The 9585-nt window shown below is 49.8% G+C and overlaps 1 non-coding gene across 1 annotated transcript; it reads left to right on the top strand.

Moving 5' to 3' along the window:
* Positions 1-7787: 7787 nt before the first annotated feature.
* On the top strand, positions 7788-7906 carry LOC134545397 (5S ribosomal RNA). Its single transcript, XR_010078513.1, has one exon. It is a non-coding gene; the product is annotated as a 5S ribosomal RNA (ribosomal RNA).
* The last annotated feature ends 1679 nt before the right edge of the window (positions 7907-9585 follow it).

Below are 9585 nucleotides of genomic sequence, written 5' to 3'. Positions count from 1 at the left end.
GAATGAAAGAAGATATGAAGAGAGCGGAAGGTAGTTGGGGAGGCGTGCGCCCAGACGGGAGAGCAGTAAAGGAGTATAGAAAAGACGTAGAGCCGGAGCAAGTTGACCCGGATGGGAACCGGGAGAGGACACGCCGGACGGAGGAGAGGGGCCAACGCGTGGAGGGCACGCCTGGCCGAGGAAATTGACTCGGTGATGTGGGCCCCCCACCGCAGGCCGGAGTCCAGACGGACACCCAGGTACGTCACCACCGGGGACCAGGGAATCGGAACACCGTGTGAAACAACAGGGGGCGGGGGGCGGGGGAAGCGGCGGGTGAAAAACGCCGCCTGCGATTTGCCGGCATTCGCCAGGATTCCCCAAGAATGGTAGTACGAGGTGATGGATGCAACCGCCGCCGTAAGGCGGACGGGAACGTCCGCGACGTGACGAGATGATGTGACAATGGCGGTGTCATCAGCGTACAAGGTGAGAGAACAATGCGGAGGAGTAGGGATGTCAGAAGTGAAGAGGGAGAACAAGAGGGGGGACAGGATGGCACCCTGAGGGACGCCAGCAGGGATGACGCGGGACTGCGAAACGACATGAGAGACACGGACACAAAATGAACGATGTGAAAGAAAGTTGTAAATAATGTGAATGAGGGCAGGAGGGAAGCCCTGATATGCCAACTTGATGAGGAGCGCGTGATGGTTGACAGTATCGAAGGCCTTCGAAAGATCGAGGAGGATGATACCAGAGTGTTGAAAAGAGGTGAAACCGGCGGTGATCTGGTCCACGACGCGCGCCACGGCGTGCTGAGCCGACAGCCCGCGCCGAAACCCGAATTGAAATGATGGAAGGGGACCGAGAGGGGTGAGATGATGCTCCAGCCGGCGGAGGAGGACTCTCTCGGCCACTTTTGAAAGGACAGACAGGAGACTGATGGGCCGGTAGCCCGAAGGAAGATGAGCATTGGCACGCGGCTTCGGAATGGGGACGACGATCGCAGCCCGCCACGCAGTGGGGAAATGACCCGTGAGGAGAATACCGTTGACAAGCTTGGTGAGGTACACGGTCGCCTTCCGAGACAGGGAGAAGACGAGCCGTGGATGAATGGCATCTGGCCCAGGAGCAGTTGTGACACGAAGGTGCGTGATAATGGAATGAATTTCCCCCGGGGTAGACAGACGGATGTCACCGGGTGCGGGCGGAGGAGGCGGGGTGTAATGAGTGGGAAGGAGGGAAACCACCCCAGGGGGAATACGAGGGGTGAATGACGAGTGAAATGAATCCGCCAGCAGCTCCGCCTTCTGGGCAGGGGACTCGCAAAGGCCCTGCGGCCCCCCACCCAGGGGCGGGATGATGGACGGCGTGGCACGAAGGTTCCGCGCGTACCGGAATATGGACCCCGACTGGAAGGAGAGGGAAGACACTTTACGGACCCGCTCCGCCGCGAGCCACTCCTCAGTGAGCGCCCGGCACCGCGCCCGCAGGTGCACATAGTCGAGCCAACGAGCAGCGGCGCGGGACGACTGCCACCGCCGCCGCGCGGCGTCGCGGGCCGCGATGAAGTGTCGAAGGTAGGGAGGAAAGGGAGTGCCACGAATGACAGTGGAGCGGAGAGGAATGGTGGCGCCAGCAGCCGCGAGCACAGCATCACTGAAAACGTGCACGCGCTCATCGAGCTGCTGCGGGGAAGCGACATGGAAGTGCAGATCGAGGTGCCCATCCAGATGAGACCGGTAGGCACCCCAATCTGCACGACTGAAGTCGAACCACGGGCGGGGTCCATGGAGGGGGAGAGAATCGGTACGAACGAAACCAACGACAGGGGTGTGATCTGACGTGAGCTCGGCCCGGGCCTCGAGCCCCGACACAGCCACCTGTCCAACAGAAAGGAGGAGGTCGAGGACACTCGGCCGCTGCCGGACGTGACATGGAATGAAAGTGAATGAGGGGGGAGCGTGAATGGCGAGACGGGGGGAACCCTGAACGAGGCGCTGAAGCTGAGTGCCCCGATTGCTCGTGGACACACAGCCCCAAGCGCGATGCCGGCAATTGAAATCCCCGCCCACGACCACGCGCGCGTCCAGATGGAAGAGAGCACGCAAGTCGTCTGCCGGGAAGGGACCATGTTCAGGGAGATAGACGGAGCACACAGTGAGAGGATGAGGATCCAGATGGAGACGCACCGCCACCGCCTCGGCATTGCGGAGGGGGGGCAGCGCGCGCTGATGGTGCGGGAGGGTAGACAGGATGAGGAGAGCAACACCACCCCCACGAGTGTCCCGGTCCCAGCGATAGATGACGTACCCAGGCACGGAGAAGGGGAGATCGGGTTTGAGCCATGTCTCAGAGAGAAGGACAAGGGCAGGCCGTTCAGTGGACAGGAAGTGCCGGAAGTCCCCCAGCTTCGCTCGAATGCCCCGGGCATTCCAGAGGACAAACTTAAGCTGCTGGGAGCACAGTCCGGAGGAAGTGGAAAATGGACTGGAAATAAATGTCGGCCTGGAGAAGAGGGGTAGGAGCCTGAGAGATGCGGAAGATGGCATCGGCAAAGAACGGCAGCCACGGGAGGAGATTCAGCCGGGCGAGCCAATTGAAAGTCTCAAAAAACACAGGAAAGGGAGCGGAAGCCGGGAACACGGGCGGAGGGCGCACGGAAGGCGGCAGAGAGGAATCAGAAGGGGGGACAGACGCGGGGGGGCAGTCCGAAGGGACTGGCAGGGGGGCAGGAGCCGGAGCAGGAGCTGCAGCGAGGGAGGAAGCAGCGGGCAGCTGCACAGCCCGCGAGCCCTCCTCAGCCCTCGAGTCCAAAGGCGCTCGCGACACCGGGGGACACGCCGGCTGCACCAGGCCGGGAGGAGCGAGGGAAGGCGAAACACCTGCAGCAGTGGTGGGAGCAGGAGGAGGGGCGCGCAACAAGACAGAAGAAGAGTCAACTGGAGGTGGACCAGGCACGGAACAAAAGAGAGAGGGTAGCTGGGGCGCAGGGGGGACCGGGGCCAAAGGTGGGCACGGGGAACGCGCCGCAGGTTGGCCAGCCACTAGCCCAGCGTAGGAAACGGCAGAGGGGCATGACGGAAGAGAGAACGAAGGGAGCGGCGGGAACATGTCCTCGTGCGGCCGGCGCTGGAACTGAAGCGGAGCACGGGGCTGCCGAGGAGGCGCCGCAGAGGCGTCCTGGCCCGGCGGACGAGGCTTTGGTCCCTGGCGACGCAGCTGCCCCTCGATGAACTGCACGTAAGTGGGGCAGGTACGAGCATTCGCCGGATGTGGCCCCGAGCAGTTCACGCACTGCGGAGGCTCGTCGGGTAGCTTCGGGCAGGACCCGCGGACGTGGTGCTGGGTGCAGCGGAGACAGCGGAAGGGATTTCCACAGTCCGCCGCGTGGTGTCCCCACCTCTGGCATTGGTGGCATTGAAGAGGCCGCGCCGTGCCCCGGAACTCCTCCCATTGGACGGTGAGGCCAGCTAGGTGCCGGACTGCTCGGGCCTTGGCGACCTGCGCGGCATCTGCGAGGACCACGAGAAATCTGATGAAGCCCCGGTGGAGCTCGCGCTCCGAAGTGAGGGGCCGGAGCGACTCGGGGTGCACCCCAACGGCACGCAGTTCCTCCAGGACCGAGTCCTGGGAAGTCTCGGAGGGGAGACCCGCCAGGACAATCCGGGGTGAAGTCTTCCGACCCAATGGAAACGTGTGGCAAGGGATGCCATGGTCCCGGAAATACGTCAGCAGGGCCTCCCGGTCGTGCAGGCTTGTGGGGTGATAGCGTGGATAGCCCCGAAGATAGTCCACGGTGAAGTTCCCCTGCAGCTTCTGCCGCAGCGACCGGTTCCCGCGAATGGCGTCAACATTCAGTTTGGTATTGACAACAATTGGCGGAATGCGCCGTGGCGCAGTACCACTATCCGGTGACAGCCCGGGCGGGCGAGGGGCCACAGCAGGCGCAGGCGTCGAAGGAAGACCAGGCTGGGCCGGCGGGACAACACGGTCGGCCGCCGCCAGGACACCCGGCACAGACGCAGTGTCAGAGGCAGCCCCGGGACAGCCACGAGGGACACCGACGGCCAGGCCAGGCACGCCAGGGTCCGCCACAGCAGACCGGCGCGGTCCCCGGGACAGGGAGCCCGAAGCCGCCTGCGCCGACGCCATGGCAGCACCGACGCCATCAGTGGACGGCCCCGGGCAACTGGAGATGGGCCCACCGGCAGTAGAGCCAGGCAGGGGCGCACCGGCGGCGAGGCTGCGCCAGGTCTCCTCAACCTGGTGGAGCAAATGGACATCGGGGAGCGAGCCCCGACGCCGCGGGCTCACACCAGGGCCGTCAGAGTCGATGCGGTGCAAATCGTCCGGCCAGGATGGCACCCGCGAAGTGGAAGCAGCAGGAGCGCAGCCCCGGGCCACGGCGTCAATTGTGGCATCAACTGAAGAGCCAGCATGGCGCTTCAGCGCCAAAGTGGAGTCCAGCTGGGTGCGCCGGGACTTGTGTAGATCGGCCCGGGCAATGGCGCGTGAAGAAGGCGTGCTACCACCATCGTCGTTCGGGCGCTGAGAGGCAAACCAGTGGCGAGATACAATAGCCTTTGCCGCATCCTTCGATATTTTGGCAGGCTTCCTCTCAACAGGGCTACCAGGAGGCGAAGCGTCATCAGAATCGGAAGAGGACGAAACCGCATGAGCAGAATGCCGACCAGGAGTCGCCCAAAATTTATTCGCACCCTGGGAGCGAGGTGGAAGAGGCGAAAGTGGAGGTTGCCCCAATGGAAATGATAAAGTGTCTTTGTCGGCCATCTTGGTTGCAGGTAAGCACAAAGCGACAGAATCGATACTCCCACACTCACAATCGATCCATCACCGACGAAGCAGAATGTTTACATAGTAACACGAAGTAAGAAACACAGTTTAAAATGTAACTAGGCAGAGCCCCGACGCACAAACACCTGTGCTGATGCCTGAAGGTACGTAGATGTCGAAATATAGCACTTCGATGCACAAATCACCACTGAACACAAGAAATCGAACCAAAACACAAGCTACCAGGAAGAAGCTGTACACTGGTCCGCAACCTACGAGAAAGTGGCGCCCCGGCCGCTGGAAATTACTTTTGTTACACGTCCCTCCGCGGAGCGCGACCAATCACGAGCCGCGGAGCGCTCCGATTGGTCGCGCAACAAGAAGCCAAGAAAACTTTTCACGAAAAAAATTCAGTTCCCGTCTCACTCATCTAGCGACAGCGGCACAGCTCAGACCTACGATGCCCCCCAAGACGAGCGGTAAGGCAGCCAAAAAGGCGGGCAAGGCCCAGAAAAACATCTCGAAGGGCGACAAGAAAAAGAAGCGCAAGAGGAAGGAAAGCTACGCAATCTACATCTACAAAGTGTTGAAGCAAGTTCATCCGGACACTGGCATATCATCTAAGGCCATGAGCATCATGAACAGTTTCGTGAACGACATTTTCGAGCGCATCGCGGCAGAGGCCAGCCGCCTCGCCCACTACAACAAGCGCTCCACCATCACCAGCCGCGAGATACAGACGGCCGTGAGACTGCTGCTGCCCGGGGAGCTGGCCAAGCACGCTGTCAGCGAGGGCACCAAGGCTGTCACCAAATACACCAGCTCCAAGTGAGCAGGTCTGGTGTGCACATGCTTACATAAACGGTCCTTTTCAGGACCAAGAACATGATCATGAAAGGAAATGCTTCTGCTGCTGTTCTACAATTCCCTCAATCCCTATGATAGTAAATGTAAGCTTAACCAAGGCAGAAATATTTTCATTAAAAAAAGTCTTTAAGACGCATGGTTTACTGGCTGAGATATATATATATATATTTTTTTTTTTGCTTACTTCTGTGGTCATTAGTACATTGCTACAAATATATTTATATATATAAAAAAATAAATAAAAAAATCCTTTCTATTTAATTTAGTTAGATCATATATCAATATTAATGGCAAAGACCAGTTGCATCGATTCACTTTGAAAATAATTCCATTTGTGCTAAAACTGGACACAGTAAAAAAAAAAAAAAAAAAAAAAAATATATATATACACACACACACACACACACACACATAATTCGAATTCATATTATGCTTAACTGCGTTTGAATTTGCAATCATGCACAAGATGTTTTGTACTTCGAAGTAAAAACAACATAATGTACTATTTAACTACCCACAGTACAAATGGATCCAAAAAAAAAGTGAATTTTCATGCAGACGAAAATGCTTACATTTATTCTATTTATATTAAGTACCCATTACTAACAGCTTATACTGGGTGGAATACAACAGTTGACATGATTTTACTTATATGGCAATTTAATATTTAACCAAAATTAATGGTAAACTAATATTTTAAAGTGTCATTTATGGCCCCTTACCTTCAGCATGTTTGCTTCCTTGCACACAAACGAGGACAAACACATCACCCAACTGAAAAAAAAAAAAAAATTTCACTTGCATCACAAATAATTTAAAATTTTTCACCACATGAAGTAAATATTTCGCAATAAAAAAAAATATAGCCCTAGGACTCGTGTGCACACCTTTTCTTCCCCACATCGCACACGCAAACAAAACTTCCAAATTATTACAAAATCACTCGATTATTATACATACATAAACACACATGTATTTTCCGAATAAGTGAGAAATGCAGGCCGATGAAAGTCAAATTTCGTTTCGGAAATTAAATCTCGCACAACTACCGACACATAACCAAACTTGCGTACATTTACATAGCATTAACCCTCTAAATAATAAACAAATGAAAGCAGAAAAAACAACATCGCTACCCACCGCGCGCGCTCCTGGCGGCGGGAGTAGGAACTACTTTGCACACAGACCGACATAGCCCCCTGCCAAAAACAGTAAAATAAATAATATATATAAGTCTTTTGGCGGGAAAAAATTTCTCAACCGCCTGGGAGCACCCTAGTGTGTGCCTGTCTTTAGGTTATGTTACTTTTAACTTCATTTTCTACAGGCAGACGCGAGGGTGCTCGCCCATTATTTTTATTTTTTTAAATTCTTTCCTACCTTTGGTGTGCCATGCAAGAATTTATCGTCAAAATGGCGGCCCCGAGTGCAAATTTCTCGTCTGCACTGCTGGCTGGATGATTATGTGATGTTTTGAAGGAGGGTGTTTTTTTTTTTGTTTGGATTTTGTGTGAGGGGGGGAGGGGGCTGGGCTAGCTTTTTTTTTTTTTTAAATTTTCTAAACATTCATCTCTTATGTAACAGTGTTCAGCATTAAAAAATTTAAAAGAAGAGGCACTTACTCATCAATTTCAAAACAGCCTATGAAGAAAAATAAAAAAAATTTAAATTCATTCCAGTTTTATACATTCATGATTTGATCACATGTATAACTTTTCTTTTTTATTACCTTATTTAATTTTATTATTATTACTACTATTGCTGCTACAACCTAGAAGATACCTCAGTGATACTAATACCTGCTGGTAAAGTTAAAGGTTTCACCTTTCTTTCTTTAAACATATCACAATACCTTTCTTGAGTTAAATATTATCTAATGGCTTTAAGAAGTTATGGTAATGTTCATCAGTTATAGAGTGTGGGTTTGTGTGTGTGTGTGAGAGTGTATTTTGAAGAGGGCTTTGGTGGTTGGGATGGTGAGGGTGGTGGGTGTTGTGTGTGGGGAGGGGGGGGGGGGGGGGGGGGGGGGAAGTAAAAGAGTGTTCATTACACGATTTCTCCTGTTGTTTGTAACAATCACACCTGGTATAGCTATTTCGAGTGGCAAATACAAACTGCAAAAAAAAAACATCTATATCATTGCCAACGGCCATATCACGATGAACACACCGGTTCTCGTCCGATCACCGAAGTTAAGCATCGTCGAGCGTGGTTAGTACTTAGATGGGTGACCGCTTGGGAACACCACGTGCCGTTGGCACTACTATTTTGCACCCTACAGAAAAAAATTTTTTTTTAAAAATTTCAATTTTAAATTTTTTTTTCCCCCACAATCACCACATTTCCCCCCCCCCCCCCCTAACACACACACACACACACACTCACTCTCTATCAATCAATCAATCAATCAATCAATCAATCAATCACTCACTCACTCACCCACCCAGCAGCAGCTGTGAATCTTTGCATGTGTATACCTCATACAAAATTCAAAGTGAAAAAATAAATAGATAAGTGTATATGTATGTATGTATGTATGTATGTATGTATGTATGTATGTATGTATGTATGTATGTATGTATATATGTATATATATATATATATATATATATATATATATATATATAAACACACACACACACACCTATTTTGAAGTTTCTCTGTTTCAGTGGGCAGTTATGTATAATAATGAGAGATTCAAAAAGACGTTGATAACAATGTCATCAATGCCTGTTTAGTGTGCTCATTTGTTGGATGGTCGGCAGCAATACTAGAGGTGGTACAGCTGTAACCTGTAAAATTGTACCTGCAATGTGTTGTGTATGGAAAAAAATAAAAATTATATCATCTAAATTTTTGTTATCCAACAATAACCTTCCCATCAATGCATGATGTCACAGTAGCCATAGCTCTACTCTTTCTGCCATATAACATTGGGGGAAAAAAAAAAAAAAGGAGCTATTAGAATAATAACAAAAGATAAAAAATCATCTAACTGCAGACCAAAATTCAAAAAACTTAAAGTCCTGACTGCCATAAATGAATACGTTCTAGAAACTTTTTATTCATTCTTAAGAAAAAGAAGAAAAAAAAAATTATTATTTTTTTTTTTTTTTTTTTTTTTTAGATATTCGCACATAGGTATAACACCAGAAATGCTAGTAAATTGAGGATAGTTGAACATAACACTAGGCGATTTGAAAATGGACTAAATTACTTGGGAGTAAAACTTTACAACTTAATATCACAGAAAATAACTAAAACAATTTACCAGTATTAAAAAAAAAAACAGTAAAAAAAATTCTTCTAGTATATCCTACCTACCCTCTGAAGCTATTCTTTAATTTGATTGATAATAGAGAAATTGAACTGTTAATTTGTTGAATGGACTTGTGATAACAGCTGCTTCATGTTTTGCATAAAGTTAAATTGTGTAACATGTTATGTATTTTTTTTTTTTGAAATTTTTTTTCTTGGTAACTTGCATCATGTAAATATTAATTGTCTGCACATACATGTTCTATATCCCGGAGCCTTGACTCCACGTGGGATCAACAGAACAAAAATACAAAAAAAAAAAAAAAATCCAGCTCACTAATCTAGGTGCATTTTGCTAACAATATTTGGAATATATATATATATTTTTTTTTGTGTAACATGCAAATTCTGTATTATTCTGCACACATTATTTATAATCTTCTATCATTTTCTTAGATAATAACTATTAATTCATAAAATAGATTGTGTGTGCATAACCTCCTGGAAACATTTGCACTTACCTCCTACTTTACTTTTTCATTTAAGCAATCCTATTCGCATGTATACACTTAGGTTGCAGCATCGAAATTGTGTAAAATTCAAAGTGTGTATTGCCTGAAAAAAAAAAAAAAAAAAAAAAGACATACCAAATATTTGCATACAGCGACACACTACATATTT

The sequence above is a fragment of the Bacillus rossius genome, unplaced genomic scaffold, assembly GCF_032445375.1.
Source record: "Bacillus rossius redtenbacheri isolate Brsri unplaced genomic scaffold, Brsri_v3 Brsri_v3_scf71, whole genome shotgun sequence".
Taxonomy (NCBI): domain Eukaryota; kingdom Metazoa; phylum Arthropoda; class Insecta; order Phasmatodea; family Bacillidae; genus Bacillus; species Bacillus rossius.
Note: the sequence above shows the minus strand (reverse complement) of the source record. Positions and strands in the feature narration are given on the sequence as shown.